The sequence below is a fragment of the Pogona vitticeps genome, chromosome 5 (genome assembly GCF_051106095.1).
Source record: "Pogona vitticeps strain Pit_001003342236 chromosome 5, PviZW2.1, whole genome shotgun sequence".
Lineage (NCBI taxonomy): Eukaryota > Metazoa > Chordata > Lepidosauria > Squamata > Agamidae > Pogona > Pogona vitticeps.
Genome location: NC_135787.1, coordinates 35,585,458 through 35,599,245, shown reverse-complemented (window position 1 = coordinate 35,599,245; position 13,788 = coordinate 35,585,458).

Here is a 13,788-nt window from a genome sequence, read left to right as displayed (position 1 = left end):
TTATTGGACTCTCATAAGTAAATATATTGATAGCAGCTGCCTGGGTTTTAAAAGTCAAAAGAGCGCCTTGGCTACTGCCACCCTGCTTCTAAATCTCCTGCACATGAATAATGCAAATAAGGAAAATGTTGTGGCACTATGTTGATTCAGGAATGTTTTATATGCTCATTAGCTAATGCATATTATAACTGAACTCCTAGAGAAGTCCATGTGACAGGCCCATGAATGCCAAATGAATGTGTGATGATTAATAGTGTTTCAATGAATATCAAATGATTTTTTAATGACTGAACACTTAACATTTTACTGTTGATTCTTACAGAATGCAGAGGCTCTTGAGAAGCTGATCAGAAATGACAATAAGAATAGCTGCTTAAATTTAGACATGGGATGTCCTTATCTGGGGAAAGGTCATAGAGTCTATGAGGCATCATTTTCTAATTGAAGCAGAGTTAGGATGAGGTAGGGAGAATTTCATAGAATTTTGGCAATTATGTTTTAATTACTGGATTATTTAATTTATTTTGTTTTACACATCTGGTTTAATAGACTTTACCTTACTATATTTTATTGGTCATTATGTTTAATGTGCCTTTCTCTGTGTAAACCTCATACTGCAGGGACAGAGAACATGTGTTCTTCCAGATGTTGGGCTGCAACTTGCATTATCCCTCACCATTGGATATGGTGACTAGGGCTGATGGGATCTGCAATTCAGCAACATCTGGAGGACCAGATGTGCCCTATTGTTTTTATCATTGTTATGTACCATCAAATTCCTTTTGACTTAAGATGACTAACTTGGTTTTCAAGGAGACACGCAAGGATCAGTTCACTCTTACCAACCACCAGTGGGTGTCCATGTGTGGAAGGGATTTTAACCCAGGTCTCATGAGTTACATTCCAACTGCCTATCTATTGCACCACACTGGCTCTCATTGCTGTTATGCTGCCATAGTTTGTTCTATAGATCTTATAGGTACATATGGTAGAGCCTCATGGGGTGCAGACCTACAAATGGAATTTATTTATTTATTTATTTATTTATTTATTTATTTATTTATTTATTTATTTATTTATTTATTATTTTATTTTATTTTATTTTATTTTATTTTATTTTATTTATATGCCGCCCACACTACCCAAAGGTCTCTGGGCGGCTTACAATATTTAAAATACAATAAAAATTCAACATTTAAAATACAATTAAAATATATATAAAATTGCCATCGGACCCACAGCTAATATTGTTTCAATTAAAAGCCTTCTGGAACAGGAAGGTTTTGACCTGGTGCTGAAATGTCATCAGCGTCTGGGGGCAGCTGCCGAAAAGGCCCTTTGTCTACAAACCGTCCCTCTTACCTCCTTAAGAGATGGCTCTTTCAAAAGGGCCCCCTGGCTAGATCTTAACAGCCTGGTAAGTTCATATGGAAGGAAGCAGTTCTTCAGGTATCCAGGGCCCAAGCCGTTTAGGGCTTTATATGTCAAAACAAGCACTTTGAATTGGGCCCGGACAGCGACTGGTAGCCAATGTAGCTTGAACAGAATCGGCTGGATATGTTCCCTAGTGGCTGCACCACTCAGGTTTTTAGGGCCCAAAACTTCAGCGAAAGTAGAGGCAGATGATAATAATGTACAGTTATATTTGAATGGTCAAAAATAGCAATATCTGCTACCAATCATAAGAGGATTTTCTATAAAGTGAATTACAGAAAACCATTTCCAGTCAAGACACCTAGCAAGTTGCATTAAATTTTTGCTAGCTTGCAGAAGATTTAATCATCATCAGTGGCTGCCAGAGTGGTGCTAGCAATGACATGCTTGCTAGAGACAGCCAATGCAGAATTGGGGGAGGGGGTCTTTCCCTACCACTTTAATCATTCTTTGTGTGGTGTGCAAAAAGGAACAAACCAGGCTAAAGGTCATGTCACCCACCCTGGTGCCACAGCCCAGTATCAAAGGACCAGTGTGCTTTTTTTATCATCATCAATGGAAAACTCAACAGTGGCCAGAGGACTGGAAAAGATCATTGTACATCCCAATCCCAAAGAAGGGCAGTGTCAAATAATGCTCCAGCTACCATACAATTGCACTCATTTCACACACTAGCAAGGTTATGCTCAAAATTGTCCAAGGCAGGCTTTAGCAGTACATGGACCAAGAACTCCCAGAAGTACAAGCTGGATTTCGAAGAGGCAGAGGAACTAGAGACCAAATTGCTAACATCCGCTGGATTGTGGAGAAAGCCAGAGAGTTCCAGAAAAACATCTACTTCTGCTTCATTGACTATGCAAAAGCATGGCAGAAAGTGAGGACTTAAAGAACCTTTTAATGAGGGTCTCTCTCTCACAGACACACACACACACTCCATTTCCTCCCTCCCTCCATTTTCTCCCTCCATTTTCTCCTTCCCTTTTCTCCAGTTACATACATTTAAATAAGCCTGATGAAGTCCTCGGTCTCTCGCACCTTTCTTTCTTCCCTCCTTCCCTTGCTTGCTCCTTTCCCGCCTTCTACTTGCTCGTATTCACTTCCAGAGGAAGCAGTCATTCAGAAGCCCCGGATTGGCTGATTGCCTGGGGCTAATCCCCAGCTGTAACCTATTAGGGAAGCTTATCTCCCCGATCTCTGAACAAACGGAGCATTTAGAAGTCCCGTGCTGCAAGGAAGGAAGTAACAGGACGAGGTGGTTTACAATTTGAGCTTGGCTGCAGAGGGTGGGGATGGGAGAGAGGGAGGGGGTAGCACTCTGCTCATTACCCCCAGGATTTTCACTTTTACCCCACTTGGGGTAATTTACCCCTGTTCTCCGACCCATGCTCTAGCGGCCACCTGTCTGGCGAGAGCATACAAAGGAGGACTTCCAAAATGACCTGAACTGTGGTGGCAAGTACATATTGGCATTTGAAATACTCAGCTTCACAGATGGTGCATTAAGATTTGTTTTACCTGGCTTCAGTCTTTCCCACTTCCATTCTAGTTCAGTTCTTTTCTTTCCTCCCAAAATAAATTCTCTGCATTCCCCTATACACATACATTCTTTATGTTACTTCCTTACTCTTCTCTCCCTCCCTCCCTCTCTCTTCTTTGGGCTTTATGCTGAATCCAATTCATTTCTGAAATCTGACACAGATCCCTCCTGACTATTATGCTTGTATTGTTTGTTGCAAGCATTTGATGTGTTCTAAGTTGTAATTTTCTATTATGTGTAAAGTACTTAGCTACACACACACACACACACACAAAGTGGAGTATGCACACCACAAGTAAATAAATAAACTACATAAATAATATTTAGCAGTATTTTAATATGATTATACATACCATAACTAAATAAAACAAATAGTGACAATACATATTTAATGTGTTTTTATAGAATGAAAGGGAGTAAATAAATAAGAAAGTGAATATGCATATGCAAGTTATCTACTGTAAGCCGTTGAGTCTTCCCATTGTTTTTAGCAATGTTCTTGAGAGCCCTAGTTGTATATGAGTTTTTACCAGGATCTTGAGATCATTTTTCTTCATGAAGCAAAAGTGCATGCTTTGTTTTCAAATACACTGCTTCAAGGAATTGCCCTACTTCTTTGTAAGTTACTCATCACTGGATTGCAGCATGCACTTGTGAAGTAATTAGTTAAAGAGATGTGTCTAAAGGTCATCATGTCTTAGGGCATCCACAAGACAGTTTTCTATTCTGATATTTCTGCCTTGTATTCCAAACTGTGAAAATGTGTGATGCCAGCAATGCATGTCTCTATGTAATGTGGGAAATTTTGCCTTCTCTTATGCTCTTCTTCTTATAATGCACATTATCAGTCCTGACACTCTGCCTACTATAATTTGTGATGAGTAGAAACAGATACAGCAGTAGAAACAAGGGAGAAATTCATTCAATTTGGTGAGAATTTATCACAAATGTCCAGTTTGCATCCTCCGGGCCTGATTTAAGGTGGATGATCCTGAGATGCACATGCTTCTGAGGCACGTGTGCAAGGATAAGAAAACTGCATATAATTGAAAAATGTCCATAAAAATATGCTGATCTGAAACATTCACAGAAGCATACCTTTGTTCATGGGACAATAACATGGATATTTTGGAAATATCCACAAAAATGTATATTTGGAGGGGGAGGGGCACCCATGTAAATAGATACAAATTTCCATGTGGAAGGAACATATCCTATTTGATATGGATGACTTAAATTGACCCTCAAGGCAAGACTCAAAGAACATTAAAAAGTTTCAGTTTCATTGATCTGCTCATTCCTAAATGGAAGGAAAAGAACAAGAAGCAGAGGGACCAGTATGTTCAGTCTGCAGAAGAAGAAAAAAACGTATATACTTAAAGATACTGATCACCTTGAAGACTGGTTCCTTAGAAACTAAGTCTAACTTTCCTATACCCAAATGTCCTCATCTTCTTACTTCTTCTAAACAAGCTAACTTTTTAAGTCTTTTATTTATTCCATCTTGTTCCTAAGATATACATTGCTCAGTGGCAGAGCACCCAGGAGGTCCATGTTATTCATTCAGACTTCATACATGATTCCCAGCCAATGAAGGAAGACACCATGGGGGATACAACAACAAATCATCTGATTTTATGTTCTTAAGGAAATTTAGCCAATCAGTTCTAGAGGCTTCCCTGTCATTAACTGTCGCCAAAAATTCCCCACGGCCATTACATGATAGATTACAACAAAATGTAGAAACATTACAACATCAATTCTTTTTCCAGATCCTCCTCGGTAAAAATGTCAGAGAGATTGTTCTAGGTTAGGTACATCATTGATCATCCTTCATGTTACTGCGTACTATAGCCCTTGCTCTTTGGTGAGCACATCCTATTTTCTCTTCCCTCCCACCCTCCCACACCCACCTAAAATTCTATCTTGTGAGTTATCCCCCCCAAAAAATGTGTTGCTTATATACTACCCCATAACACTTAAAGTACTCTCTGGGCAGCTAACAATTTAATTAGGCAGGCTACCCATTGACACTCCCACAGCAAGCTGGGTACTCAATTTACAGACCTTGGAATGATGGAAGGCTCAATGAACTTTGAGCTGGCTACCGGGGACTGAATCTAGGTTGTAAACAGAGTTTGTGCTGCAGTACTGCACCATGGTACCATAAGGCTTTTCTAGGTCTACTTACCCATCAAGTCATATTTACAAAAAAAAGAAAAGAAAAGAAAAGAAAAGAAAAGAAAAAAGAAAAAAAATAACTACACTGTTACATCTTGTTTCTCAAACAAACCATGAATGATTGTTTTCTCAGTATAACAATTGCCAGCAGCATGTTTGGTCAGCCAGCAATGTTCTGCCCCTAGCATCTCATAGCAGTTCCAGAATATTATATTTATTGTATTTGTAGAAGAATATGTATGAAAAGGACAGAATGTATAAATATCCACAAATCTCCATATTTGACCCATCTTCATTTTTCCCTGGCAGAATAGTTCTGGAGCTTATGGTAATCATATCCATGAAAAGTATAATAAGCTTCACTGTGACATTTTCAATTAGCTCCAGTTTTTGTGCTCAGGTGCTAATTATGTGTATCAACAACTATGCCAAACTAGCCAAAAGTTCTGCACTGAAACACTAAATTACACAGATTTAAGCATAGCCCACTGTGTTCAGATAAAAATAGTGTTGTTTTCCTAACAAGCATAATTATAGAGAGAGAAGGAGTTAGCTTTTGTTAGGAACAAACCTAGAAAAGCAGCTGAAAAACAGGAAGGTATTGGACTCTGCTGTAGAAGATGTTACTACAGAAAGTTAGATTGCTCGTAATTTCAAAGAACTGCATCAATGATGGGAACACCATTTTTGTTATCCTTTTCTTTGCTCCTTCTGGATCACTTCTGAAGAACAATAGGTGATCTTGAAAGTTGTATGAAGTCGTGATTACACTAGTTAAAGAACTGGTTTTTGAAATGCATTTACGTTCAAATGACTTGATGTTTAAAAGGGTGTCTCCATTATGCAAACTCAAGCCTGGATTATTTTGCCAGAAAGTGTGTTTTATAGGTGGAACATGAGCTAAGATGTTTGTAAAGAGCTTGACTGCTTCTGTCCCTTTAAGAACGCTTTTGCTGGTCTCTGGAAGGTGGAGAGAAGGGGAGGATTCGATCGGCAGACATCCAAGATGGGAAAAAGGGAGCCAAGTGCTTTCCCTGGGCTCCCAAGGCAGGAGGAGTGTGTGCACGCATGCACATGTCTGTCTATCTGTCTGTATGAAAGAGAGAGAGAGAGATACTGAAGGGACATAAAGGGGAGGACTAGAGAGAGAAGCATAACCCAGTCACAAGGCACCCTAGGAGGCACCTGTTTATTATTTATTACTAACCTATCTCTATGCTTTTTAGGAAATGGGGTGTAGAAATTCAAACACACAACTCCACGCAGGAACTACAGTTGCTAGCCATCTCCCAGGTGGGGATGCAAACAGTGTTTCAAATAGTCACATGATTTTAAATCAAATCCATTTAGAACGGAGCTTATTGGGGGAAATACAAATGTAGATAAGGCCTGAGTTGAAGAGAAAAGAACCTTTCTCTTCCCCTGACCCCCTCTGCAGCCTTCAGTAGATCCCCAGAAGCTCTTGCAGAAGTTCAGTGAGAGTTATTGAATGTTGCGGATTCTTTCTGACAGCACGGCAGTAAGTGGAAAGGGGCCATGTGAATCATAGAGATAAGGAGGCTCGCATGAAGTATGCATTTCTACACATCTCAGAACTAGTCTGCCTTCTCACTACAGCTCTATCAAATACCCCTCACAAGGCTTAATAATCCCCTCCATATATGAGTATTGGACTACATAGGGCTTTAACTACAATGATGGAAAGGGAATGATCTATTGTGAGATCTCCTTCACTTTCACAACATTAGACATCACTCATATAAGATTACAAAGTACAAATTCTGTTATCTCTTTTTACACCAGTTCTGGGCACAGCTGCTTTTCTGGCCCTTGTGATTGTTACAAAGCTAAATGTTGGATAATTTCCTTAGGCAGGAAACCATTCTTATGTTATAGCACCCACTTTTGCTCTTTGACGGAAAAAAAAGAAGAGGAAATGCAGCATTGAAGTAGACAAAAAAATAAAATACAGATTATCTCCCTGCAAAAAAGGTACATGCTAATGTATATGTCTATGTGCAAATATGGCAGTAATATGTGACCTGTATGTCTGCTTTCCAAAAGCAATGTGTCAACAGGCAAGTTGAAAACCCAAGGTTTTCCTTACTGAGGTTCTTTATCTTTAAAATGGTCTGTGCTTTTGACAGCATAAGTAGAAGACATCTCAAAATAAATGAATGTTCCCTGGTAAAGCTTCATAAAGTGGGCTGTAAAGTAGGACATCCGGGCCCTATGCTGGGTTTTGGATTGATTCTGCTATCCAGGATGGCCGCTGGCCATCACTAGTGGGAAAATATAGCAGAACTTCATGTTTGTAGTTGGAGTTTTGCCTAGACCTTAGGCCAAAACCATATGTGGTTCCTACGTGTTTTCTCCAGACACACATTTGAACTTATGCATGATATTTATGATATCTGCACACTTTTGCTTAATTTTTTTTTAAAAAATAAAAACTTGCATTTCTCATTTTACTTTTTCTATTGTTCAACCTTCCACAAAAACTCTCTCTTTTTAAAGGGAGGATTTATATCCTTATCCAAAATGAATTTTAAAAAGAAGGCTAATTTTCTAGGCATTGAAAGCATATTTATAATAAAGAAAGCAGGGAGCAGGTTGCCAAAGAGTGAGAAAATTGCCTCCTGAAGATAAAGAAGTAGTAATGTCCACTCTGCCAGGGTGCTGCGCTGCTGTGGTGGGGACGCTTTGCCCTCCTGCTAGGAAACTGGTGTTGCAGAGGTGATACCGCTTTAAGAGGGGAAGGGAGACGGAGCTGTTAAAAAGGCTCTGTCACTCCGGTTTAGCCTCTTTGCCGGTTTGAATCAGCAATCCCTCCCACCCACCCTTAGATTAACAGTGAGATTAGCTGGTTGCCTTCGGAGCCTGATGGGACTTTTTGGCCTGCATCTTGATTGGCCTATGGTTGCGGGTGTGTTTTCTCCCATCCCATTCTTAACTACTGGGTGTGGCACTATAAATGTCCCTGTAAATACTGTTTAGTTAAAGTAATTACCAGTCACAGCTTCAGGTAGTGCAATGAAAAAAGTAGGGGTGAGTTCATGGTTGGCATGAGGTGCCAAAAATTAGTACATCTCGCTGGCAGGTCGAGCCTATTGGCTGTCAGAGGAGAGGTGTCTCGTATGGAAGGACCTCCCTGCTAGCTGCCCATTTAGGGTCACAAGGCTCAGTGGGATGAGCTGGTTGGGGGGGCTACCATTTCACAGAGCAACTGAAGGCATGCTGCTCAGAAGACAGCATGATTCAGTAATAGGAGCTGCCCCTGCTGTAGGATGCATCCAGAGATCTAGGATTATCTGGATATTGCACTACGGTAGCCCCCCTTGTATTTGGGGGGGATGCAATTTAAATAGTTAATAAAGTTGTGGCCCAAGTTTTAGCCCAACTTACTGTGTCTCGCCTCGTTATTTCCAGGCTGGGAGGGCAATGATTACTGACTCTTTATGTCCTGAACAGGAGTTGGTATATGCTCTGCTTATGTCAGTGAAATGGCAACCTGGGTAAAGACCTTTGAGTAAAACAAGTAAAACCCAGAATTGGGTTATAAGGTTTAAGCATTGTGGGATGGTATATAAGCAGCACACTTTTGTTTGTTTTTTTATTTTAATATGAGCTTTTGTGGATCATGTCCACTTTTTCAGACTTATTGAATAAAATGAAATGCAGGATGAAATACCAAATTCACAAGTAAAGTATTCAAAAAGTTTATTGACTCTAAGAGTTTGGGGTGTGGGGTTACATCTCAACGTGAAGTGATTTATGACCTATGTGTGGTGTTAAGTTCTATTATAAACTTTCCAACAGGAGTATTTAACATCTTTATTAGTGAAATAAATTCTATTTCTCCAGTCTTTTCCTATCAGGAAGGTTCCAGACCATCTTTTAGCCCTGTTCATCTAGATCATTTATGCAACTTATTCATAAGTACAAATGCACTCATATAATTTGTGATCAGACACAAGGTGAACTGGCATACTTTGTGACAACAGAAGATTCCTAACATTTACCAGGAAAGCTGGAAAAAACTTTTCTAATGTTCTCAGCAGAAATGATGTCATATACTCTCCTCTAATGGAGGGAGCACACAGCAAAATAATATATATAGTTAATAGCTAAGTTAAGGATGCAAACTAGAGATGCATAATATTTCAATAGTAATACTATAGCAGGAGAAAGACAGCTGCAGAACAAGGGAAATTGTGTTGCTCCCATCCTAGGGACACGGTCAGCTGCAGAATACATAATATGAGGTAATTTAATTTAGAAGACATTTCCAATTCTATGCTAATCACAAGTGCTTCTGTTTTCATGGTGGAAGTAAAAGTGGTGGCCAGAAGAGGGGGAAGGAATCAGAACTGAGTAAATATTCTGCCACAAATTATTTATTGGACATGTTTTGCCCTTTGTGTGTGTGTGTGTGTGTGTGTGTGTGTGTGTGTGTGTGTGTGTGTGTGTGTGTGTGTGTGTGTGTGTGTGTGTGTGTGTGTGTGTGTGTGTGTGTGTGTGTGTGTGTGTGTGGGGGGGGCTATTCAAAAGCAAATGATAATTTTCCTAAATCTTCCTGTAGTTTAAAGTTATTTCTTCAATTTCTTGCATTTCACTAACTCTGTGGAATGATTGTAATGCATTCTTTCTAGTGCCTCTTATTTATTAATCAGTATTCTGGTTTTGTGGCTTATTCTGATTGTGATTTCGGATCAATCACACAATGCACTAGGCAGAGAAGAGCTATCATACACTTTCCTCTTTCTCTCTGAGCTAAAAGTCAGAATAATATTTTCCTTGCTTGTTAGAAAGATTTTGAAAGTAGAGTGGCACTCAAATCATATAGTAAGCTTGCCAAATCCTATTTTGAATGTGGTTTCTATAGCAAGGAATGTGGTTCCTACAGCAAGAAAAAAATCTTCATCTTCAGTTTCTCCTATCTTTTCAACACTTAGATATTGTATCTGCAGGACTTAAAGTAGCCATACAACACTTAAAGAACTAGGTGGCTGTAGTAGCTACTCCTGATTCCTATATGTGCTCATCCATGAGCTCACCTGGTTCATATGCACACATTTTGAAAAATGTGTCAGTACCTGGGGTAATAAGAAAGAGGCCAAGAGGCATTAAAGGCTCGATCTTTTCCCCACTCTCATTTTTCTTTAAAATGTGGAGGTTCCCCCCTGAACCAAGTAACTTGGAAAAGGGAAACGGGAGAGTAAGTACCCTATAGGAAGTTCAGCAAGGTAGAAATATAAAGTTGGCCGGGCATGTATCTGGAGAAGGCAGTGGTACTGAGAGTGGCAGGCATCCCTCCAGGTGAAGTGAGAACTTATATGTCACGTAGGAAGAAGAATTCATCTCACTGGAAAACTATGGGCAGGTGGGTGATCTGGGAGGGCATGCATGAGGCAACTTTTGTCCCCTTCATCAGAAGTTAGCATGGATTTGGACCCATTTAAAGAGGTCTAATGGGGAGATGGGGGTCAGAAATATTAAGGTCCTTCCCGAGTCAAGCTCTCACCTCTCAGCACTTAGAACCACTTGAAAAGAGTAGTAGGGAGTCAAGACAAACTTCTATTGACCTCAAGGGGAGGGGGAATCCTGAATTGGTCCAGTCAGGAGTCTGTCTGCAGCTGAATCAGATAGGCTCTTGACCAGACCTTTTAAAAAAAGTAAACAAAAGCTTCCAATCAAACAAACTTGATTGTTTCTTCACTTCCTGTGCCCTTCCACAGAGCTGTAAAAGTTATTACTTTGTAGTATCCTGAAGTGGCTCTCTTATTAAGCCACTTCATGATGTTGGCAAATAAGAGGAAAGCTCACTTTTGGTCAATTCCCAGTGATCAATCACAATGCACATGAACCAAACCAGAGCAATCCTACCTGCACGAAAAAAGAAGAAGCCCTTGAACAGGGTTTCAGGTAGGAACACTCTGAGGGAGATTTGGTTCACTCCAGTGCTTGTGTCACATGAGCACTGTCAAAAGGAATGAACTAACCCATCCCTACAATGATCCAAACAGTGAGCTAAATGCCTGTCTGATCATACCCTAAGTTGCGCTATACTAGACTATTGAATCAATGGAACTTATGAAAGAGTTGACTCTCTACATCTCCACTGATTCAATGGGCCTACTTCAAACTTACTACACTAAGCAACAGGATTTCAGACACAGTCTCATATTTTGGTTTGAAATAACCAAGAAAATGCAGGTAAGAGTCAGAAAAACAATGAAATTGAGATAAGAGATTTTGATAGCTGTAATGCAGTTTAAAAGTTTAAAACAACATTAGCTAAGTTATATGCGGTATCTTATGCCTCTAAGATTAAACTATTATGATTTACAGATGTCCAGTGTTGGAGGAACTGTAACAAGTTGAGGATTTACATCCCTACATGGCTGCATTGTCCATGAATTCCTCACTTTTGGGTGGAAATTTTCAAGGAACTGGAGGCAACTGCCAATCAAACAATGGCGTTGTTAATGGATATGGGTCTATTATCCCTCTCTCTGGAGGTGAATCAGAATCTCAAGTACAAAACTACTCACATTCCTCAGTCTAACAGCTTGCCTGGTGATTGCTTTGAAAAAGAAAGACAAAAAATTTACTGTAGCACAATGGTTCTCAAAGATTTGGAGCATCATTCTGACAGAGAAGCTTACTGCCCATCTGTGCACACTACAATCATCCAATAAACAGGATGACTTTTAAGAAATGCACGTTCTTCTAATCAGCCATGTAAAGTCAATCATGCCCTTCCCTCTCCAAAGACTCATGCAGACCTCTGGAATGACATATTAAATTGAACATTTTTTTAATGCATGGTACTTTTACTAGGTCAATGGTGTGTTTGATTATTGCTATTATCCTGCTTACTTTTCTGTGTTTTGAAATTTGAATAGCTAAACAAAACTATTGTCTGTGCTGGGCAGGACCAATAGCAGTTGCCGTCTAACAATATCTGAAGAAGCACACATCTACATCGCTCTTTCTTCCCTATTGAAACATAGGGTTGACAGCTTTTTAAGCAATCTCCTACACGGACCCTTGAATGCCGATTTTCTGTAGCAAGCAGTGGATGGATAACATTAGGATTATGCCGTGAAATCTGAATTTAGCATATAAAGTGGCAGGATTAGGCTAGACCATTTTCCCCTGGGCAGTGGCAACTTTTTATGATCTCTGTTCCAAATATCAAGGGCAACTAAGGTTAACTTTTTGGATTTAATTCTGTTCATCCTGGAAATGTTAGCTCAAAGCCATGGCTGGCCGTCCCCTCCATACACATCCAAGAAATGCTTACATGATTATGGCCAGGCTGATTACACCCTTCCATAAAATGGGAGCCATATTTATTGTGTTTGTGTGCCAGGGATATGTCATACATTTGCTTACATTGTTTTTGTTTGCTTTTCTTGCATAAACAGCTGTTCCTAAAAGCATACCTGAAGAGTTTTGTTTAAAGAAAAAAAAAGCTATAATGTGTAAAGTTTGCTTCACTTTTTCCCCCTGGCTAGTTATTCTAGAGGAGAAAAGGTTAAAAGTTCATTGTTTATTCACTGAACAAGCAGGAAACCAAGACACATGTGACATGCCTCACAAGCAGAAAATCATTAAAGCTGTTATTATCAGATATGTCTTTTTTCCCCTGTGTGACTGAGAAACTTTTGACAAAAATAACAAAAAATATGGACACAGCTAGTGGCATTCTGTGTCAAAAATCCTAATAGGACCAGACCTATACATTATCAAAGACAACAATTAGCTCATAGATTAGAATCAGGAAAATTGCTTGTTGATCCTGTGAAAAAGGAGAGTGCCATTTATATATAGCTAGATGTCAAATCAGAAACACACTCAGCTGTCTGTTCTAGCAATCACAATTTGTTTTCAGTTAGCATTATTCACTGAGACTTCTTTTTATGGCATTTTTATTTATATACAGAATTTGATTTCTGTTCAGACATGCTCAGCTGCATCAGTCCTTAAAATGGGTTTTATTTTTTATAATTCTACTGCCTGGGAGAAATATACAGCGAAAAATTGGTTTAAGTGGGGGATAGTATAATTTAGATTAAATTATATTTATGATTAAGTACAGTTTGATTTAGAAATGAGGCAGAAACTATTAATATTACATACAGAGAGAGTGTATGTTACATGCCCATCTCATTAGTTTGTAGCAGAACTCATCTCCTGGAATGTTTCACTGATTGAAATAAGCAGAAGATTTGAGCCATGCATTACTTAGTGATTGTAAAATGGTTATTCTATGGGTTTTTAAGGCTACTGCTTTCAGAACTCCAGTGGCAAAATTGGCTGGGGGTAGTGGTCTGGGAACCATAATTACTAATCCCTCCTCAAGATTTGATTCGTATCAATAGATTCACTCATTAAGGAGTGGTAGTGGATTGTGCTTCTAACCCACATGCTTCTGATGCTGAAAGATCTACTGAAAGATCAATCGTACATTCATTATCTGTGGAAGTTGTGTTAAATACAAACTCCTTCCTCCATTCTCTAACTCCCTCCATATTTAAGCCAAATATACACACACCAGTGGCACCTCATGGTGCAGTGCCTAAACTGCAGTACTATAATGAAGACTTTTCTCACAACCTGAGTTTCAT